General features: G+C 34.6%; 1 long non-coding RNA gene across 1 annotated transcript; it reads left to right on the top strand.

Moving 5' to 3' along the window:
* The first annotated feature begins 2192 nt into the window (after positions 1-2192).
* On the top strand, positions 2193-3944 carry LOC147473130 (uncharacterized). Its single transcript, XR_015210572.1, has 3 exons — positions 2193-2676; positions 2796-3459; positions 3805-3944. It is a non-coding gene; the product is annotated as an uncharacterized LOC147473130 (long non-coding RNA).
* Positions 3945-7152: the final 3208 nt, after the last annotated feature.

The following is a 7152-nucleotide window of genomic DNA, read 5'->3' as shown; positions in this document are numbered from 1 at the left end:
CCTGTTAGTGCATTACATAGCAGTACTCATTGTATATATGTTTATTCGTAGATGGTTGATTATTATGCATATATTAGCTTAGGTTTCGACTTGATTATTCTGTATTCATTGCTAGTGAGATGGATAGATATTGAGAATAAATAAGGAAACAATAGTTTTATTTCTTAGTCATTGCAGTATAGATGAAGTTTGTGAGTACCTTTACTGGAAAACTCTCATAAGGCTATAACTCGTCCACTAGGAAATTCCTAGTGGTTTAAGGCCTTGTTGCATATGGTCAATGCAATCGCACTTTCGCTAAACGCGAGATTAGTTAGAACTCAATTTTTTGTCATTTATTCTAATTTCTCATATTTGCTTGAGGACAAGCAAAATGCTGTTTGGGGATGGTTTGATAAGAGCCCAAAACTGTAGTTTTAACCCCTTAACAATATTACCTTTTGACCAATTATGTGATTAATAAGTAAGAGTTAGTATTGTTATCGCGTTCTTATGTATTTCAGGCATTGGAGTTGAATATGTGCAGAAATGCGTCCCTTTTGTGAGATAAAGGAGCAAAGGTTGGTTGCTACGAAGTTTTATGATTAAAGTCCAAGATTCAAGGAGAAAAAGCCTTTTTAAAGCCCGGTCAAAGCTGAAAAGTCAAAGTCAACGCGGGAAGAAATAGCGCACAAAAGTCAGCAGAACTTTCAAAGGCTGTATCTTTGAACTCAGACCTTGGAATTGGACCTACCTTATGTCAAAACGACTGGCTCAGAATGAGCTTTCTAATGGTTCAAGCCTTGACCCAATCAGAGGAGCAGAAGTGGACGAAAAGGCTGTTTAAGTCATTTCTAACTAAAAACCCCTTTGTGGACTGAAGTAATGAGGTTTTGGGCTCGATTTTTCGGCCCAAAACATGGCTCCTCAGCCCATGCACGAAATTGTGGATCTTGTCTCCTCCATATGAAGAGAAAAGACTTAGCTCTTAAGCAACTTAGTTTTTACTTAGGGATTATCCAATAACTTAGTTTAGATCTAGTTTTTTTTTTCATAGATTTAGTTTTTAGAACAAGAAATTAGTTTGTAGAATCAATAACTTATTGTTTATCTAGTGAATTATTAATAAATTAGTTAGAGCAGTAAATTTAGTTTTTTTGGAATCCATTACTTAGTTCATTTAATTTAGTTTGTCTTAAATTGATAATTAGTTATTCATAATCTTAGTTTTAAATTCAGTTTTAATTCATTGTGAATCTTAGACTATTGTTCAATTAGAATTATAAAGTTTAAATTGCTTATATCAAATGATTTGTTCTTATTATTCTTGTGTTAGAAATGATAGTGTAATGATTCAAGGCTAAAACCTCCATTAGAGGAGTTTGAGGAAGTCTTGATGAAACTTGATTTTATTAGCGTAGAAATCATCGTAGTAATCTATTATATTCTAGAAAGTAATTAGTTCTCCATGAGAATAGGTTTGATTGCTTCACATGCTGATTGTTAGTTGGTAGAGATTACCATGAATGATTAGGGATTAGATATACCCAATTGTTATGCGAAAACATTTCAATTCGAATTACGACAAATTCTTCATTAGTTAATTGAGTCGAATCAAGGTGGAATTAAATTCCCCTAATTTCTCCTCATATTGTCAATTTAGTATTAAATTGCTGTCATTTCATTTATCGCATCTTGATTAGTTGAATTACCATCGTAGTTAATTTAAATTCCGTTACTCTCACGACTTTGTTACCTTACACGAATTAGGAAATGTTACACCTAAACAGACTAGGAGTGTAACGAATTCTCTACTCTAACCATATTGCATTGATAACGAGAGTAGAAAACTTTGATATATAAGCAAGAGAATTGTTCTAGTTTTACGTACGTTTGAGTTTCATCGCTTATTCGTAGGTAAAACTATCGTTTTCCTTTTATCAGATAACCATGACTCCAAGTGATGGTTGGACAGCGTGGAGAGGTGGGTTGATGGCGGACATGTGGGAGCGTCGAGATGAACAAAATGGAGAAGAATAACTAGTGTGTTGTTGGTAATAGTGGTTTAACTTTATGTTTTTTGTTGTCGTTGTTTTGGTAATGTTGAATGATGTGTTTTGCCTCTGGGATACTTGTATTATTCTTGCTTATGACTTTTGTAATTCTATATAACAATATGGTTCTTTATAGCCTTCCTTATATTTGTAACTCTTTGTTTAGATTTGTGTATGAATATCTAAACCTTGTTTTGGTTTCAAGTCCTACCACTATTATATTATTCTCTTTTGGTTTATTATATTCAGAACAATGTCACGTAACAATGCTAGAAGCCAAGCACCACGTCCTCCACCCCCGCCTCCGCCAATTCCAGAAGCTGTTCAGGGGAATCGTCAAATACGTTGGAACGATGGAATGGACAAGGTCCTTGTTGGAACTTTGTTTGACATCATTATTGTTCTAGGGAAGGGTTCTCAGAATTCTAACGTTTCCAAGAAAGAAACTCTAGTTCAAGTTGCAAGTGTGGTACCAAATTCTTGTTCTCAAAAAGTGGAATGGGATAATGTGCTCTCTAGGCTAAGGTCCTTAAGGGGTGCCTACACAGTTGCTGCAGGGTTGCTAGGCTAGAGTGGCTTCTCCTTTAACCATCAAACTAAGTACATTCAGGCTGATGCCGATGTATGGGAGAGGTATATTCAAGTAAATGATCTTGATTTAGCCATTTTGTATATATTTTGCTTTAATATATTTAATATATTTGTCATTGAAGGGAAGCTAGCTTCCTAGAGGACTTATAGTGATTCACATTATCATTGTAGGCTCACCCAGCCGCATCAAGTTATAAAACCAAGTGGCTTCAACACTATGAGATGCTTGACTTCATACATGGAAATGATTCTGCAAATGGAAGTGGAAGCTTTAGTGCGCATGATCCTGATGCTTTACCCATATTGGATGGTACGTTAAGCGAAATGTTTTTTATTTGTGGTTTTTCTTTATGCGATAGATACTATTAAGCTCATAACTATGTTGTGTGTTTAATTTAATAGATGAAACTGATGATAATGACCCCATTAATGTAAATGAATATGTTCACAATACCGGAGATGCTACCCAAGGCTTAGGGGTGAATGTGGAAGAAGAATCACCACGTCAAAATTCGAATGGGCAAAAGAAAAAAAAACCTTGCATAGATGTGAACGACGAGAAGATAGCTAAGACATTCGAACATCTTGCAGAAGCTGCTTAGGCAATGGCGGACAATTTGAAGCGACCTCCTAGCATGATGCAAAAAGTTCATGATGCATTGAAAGGTCTCGAGTTGCCTAAAGAAAATTTTAAGCTTGGAATGACCTTCCTTGGAAATAGCCCAAACATGGGTGAAATCTTTTTGAGTTTTGATGATGAAGATCTTAGGAAGGAGTGGCTTTTGGACAACCTTCTAGTGGCTTAAGGCACTTCTTTTGGATTTTTGCTATTATGGTACATGTAATGCACTTGTCTGGTTTAAGGCAGTTCTTTTGGATTTTTGCTACTATGGCTAATTAGGTACTCAAGCTTATCAATCCATTTTAACGTGTTACTTTGCCATTTTTTTTTTTTTTTTTTTTTTTCTTTTTTTGATTTATATTCTTAAAGGTTATGTGAGGGGACTACAAAATATTATCATTGATTACCTTCTTTACGACAGATTTGTATATTCCATTTTCAATAGAAAACTACGCTTCCGCAAGATAGATGAAGGAGCAGCAATGATAGGACTAGAGGATTGGATAAGTTTCTCAAACTCAGGAAGGGGGCTGCCTGTTGCTTGTTGAATGCTCTCAGAAGTGGTTTAAGGCATTTCTTTTGATTTTTTTTTGTAAAGCACCAGTTCTTGTACTTACGGTTGATTTATAATAGTCTGACATGCCTGTATAAATTGTTTATTTTGCTTTTGTTATAAATGTCTACCAACACTAGTTCCCTAATGATCAGTCCTTAGTTATGGCGTTCTATTTTCTTCACCATTTAGAGTGTGAGTGTGCTGACTGTGTGTGAGTGTGGTGAGTGTGTGAGTTGTGTGATGTGGGTGGGTGTTGCAGTGGTGTGGGTGATGTTGTTGCGTTGTTGTTGGATGGCAAGTGATCTTTGCTTGTTTCTTTGTTGGATGGCAAGGATGGCTCTGCTGCTGTTTCTTTCTTTTCTTGGTGAGTGGTGCTTTCGGTTGTAGTGCTATCATCTACATAAGGCAGATTGTTGCTTATTGCCATTCTACGTCCTACCTATGGGATTGCCTTTAAAATTTGTGTACGTGGGTGTCTAAGTTTATGTGAATGACTAAAGTAATGTATGTATTTGTTTGGATGTGCTAATATATCTTTTCATTTGAAGATTGCATACTGGCTCTCTTTCATTATAAGTAGGATATCACTAGCAGTGGCTAATACCGTGATACAAAGCACAATTTATGAAAGATCAACACAGTTACTCATCGCTAAGTGCTCTTGTTGCCAAGTGCTATGTGCTCTTGTTGCTCTTGGAGAGTGCTCACAAGTCCCAAGTTCTTGTGATCCTCAGGGAATTTGCAAGTGGAATTAGACTCTAGCAAATAATGCTAGCTCTTTATCTGTTTGATTTGTTATTCTACTTATTTGTTCGATCTACTTATGATTGGAAATAATGCCAGCTCTTTATCTGTTTTGCTTCAAGACGCATAAATTCCTCTAGACTCTCAATTAATAATTTCTCGAACATGAAAACTTCTCTTCTTGTGCATCCTTATAACCATAACACCCTCAACTCGAAAGTTCAACTCATTTACAACACATGAGATTTGAATTTGGTGAAGTCAGGAGAGTGATTATAATTTTTAAATCTTAAATATTTTAAAAGCATAAAAAATGAAAAAAATGAAATATTTGCCGTAACAAATTTGGACAATCAAACAGCAGCAAATGGTTGCAAATAAGGACAAATGATATTTACCACAGTATCATCAAACAGTGGCAAATTTAAAGTTGCCACAAATTATTTGCAATTGTCACATAGCAAATTTGCCAGTGGTAAATGGTGACAAAATTTGCATTTGCCACAGCTTCTATCAAACATAGCCTAAGTTTCTGTTACAGCGAAATATCAAAAATTGAAGTCAACCATAGATGGATACGTATCCGACACGATTTTTTTTTCAATATATGGCGTGTCCATGTAACATTGAGTTTTTCTGAACCATATATAGAGATACCTAGCGATTGCACTCGATTTTTTAAACTTGAATTCTAAGCTATTATAGTTTTTATTGTACACTTGCATTTAACATGGAAATAAATATAAAAATGATACATAAAACTTCAACACTTTCATACCTTGAACTATCAATCTTTCTCTTTTTTGCCACAAGCTCTTGCTGACAAAGAAACAAGGGGGAATTAGCGATACCCCCCACATTTGAAGATCTCTTTTGCGATACCCTCAACATTTTCAACTTCCGTCAGTCAACAGTTAGACCGAGTCAAACCATTAGAAAAAAAAAACTCAAAAAAAAAATCAACCTAATTAAATAAGGGAGATTACCAAAATACCCGTCCACTATTTAATTAGGTCGATATTTCAGTAGCAGTAAACTCACAACCACTCTTTTTCCTTTTTTTTTGTTGGTTTAAAAAAAAAAAAAAAAAAACTAAACCTCCACTATTTAATTAGGTCGATTTTTCAATAGCAGGAAACTCACGACCACTCTTTTTCCTTTTTTTTTGTTTGTTTTTCTTTTAGCGGAGGGGTATTTGGGTAACCTCCACTATTTAATTAGGTAATTTTTTTTTTAGTTTTTTTCTAACGGTTTGACTCGGTCAACTAACTGTTGACTGATGGAAGTTGAAAATGTGGGGGTATTGCAAAAGAGATCTTCAAATGTGGGGGGTATCGCTAATTCCCCCAACCCCCAAGAAACAAACAATACACAGAACCAAGCCTTGACCGATATTTCACCTATGTTAAGTCATTCAGATCTAAAACAAACGTTTCGTTGTCTTCAACTTGATTAACTTCAAGAACTTTGTTTAAGACTAATCCATATGAATCTAAAGTCCCCAATGCATCCCACATAATTAGGTGCAAATATGCAAATTGAAACACTAAAATCATCGCAGTATCATCTTCTAGGATTTGATAAAGATGTTTTGTATCAGCCACATCACAATCAAATCCCATGTCTATTACCCGACACATATCTGCAAACCGCTCTGGATTTGCAAGTGGCACAGGTGAAAAACCTGACTTATTGGCAAGGGGTGATTTTGGACATACCCAACAAAACACTCCCGTACATTTTAACACTTTGATGCCGGTCAACAAGGTTTGACTGTTAAGTTTTTGTTTTTTGTTTTTTTTATTTAAAAAAACAAGAAAGTAAAGAATTATTTATGTTTTTTTTAAAGAAAATAAAGAATTGTTTATGTTTTTTACTTGTTTTTTTTTAAAGAAAATAAAGAATTGTTTATGTTTTTTTTATTATTTATTTATTTATTTATTTATTTTTCAGAAGAAAATAAAAAACTTAGACTAACAGTTAAAAATTGGTTTTTTTAGAGGGCATATTCAGTATTCTATCATAGGTGTTTTTTGTTTGTTTGTTTATTTTTTATTGGAAGAAAATAAAAAACCTAGACCTAATAGTCAAACCGTTGACCGACATCAAGGTGTTAAGAGAGGGGGGGGGGGTGGATGCCTAAAGAAGATTAGAGTGGGGGGTATGTCTAATTCCCAATTATAAAGGGGGGTTGTGTGTCTAAAAAACCCTACTAAATAAATAAAATGATTTTAGACACATTTAGCTTCCTAAATTACCCTTCTTTTTTATTAGGCGAACCTAAGATATTAATTGACTAAAACAAGTCATTTACTCTACGTGATTCAGTTGTAGAAGAAAAAGACCGCAATCCCCCCCCCCCAATAACCTCTTATTCTTTTATCTCATCAGTAAACATGCAAGCACCCACTTTTAATTTGAATCAATCATACCAAAGTAATGAGGATGAATACCAACCGAATGAGGATGAAGAAAAAAAATTCAAAATCAAAATTTGACGAATAGGAGATCGCAGAAGACTATTATAATTTGGATTACTACAATGAACATGTACAAACACTAAACAAAAATATGAGTTTGTTTGCAGTATTAAGCAAAGTGTTATT

This window comes from Coptis chinensis, unplaced genomic scaffold (assembly GCF_015680905.1).
Source record: "Coptis chinensis isolate HL-2020 unplaced genomic scaffold, ASM1568090v1 utg4632_pilon_pilon, whole genome shotgun sequence".
Taxonomy (NCBI): Eukaryota; Viridiplantae; Streptophyta; class Magnoliopsida; order Ranunculales; family Ranunculaceae; genus Coptis; species Coptis chinensis.
The sequence above is the reverse complement of the archived record's forward strand: the minus strand, read 5'-3'. Positions and strand labels throughout refer to the sequence as shown.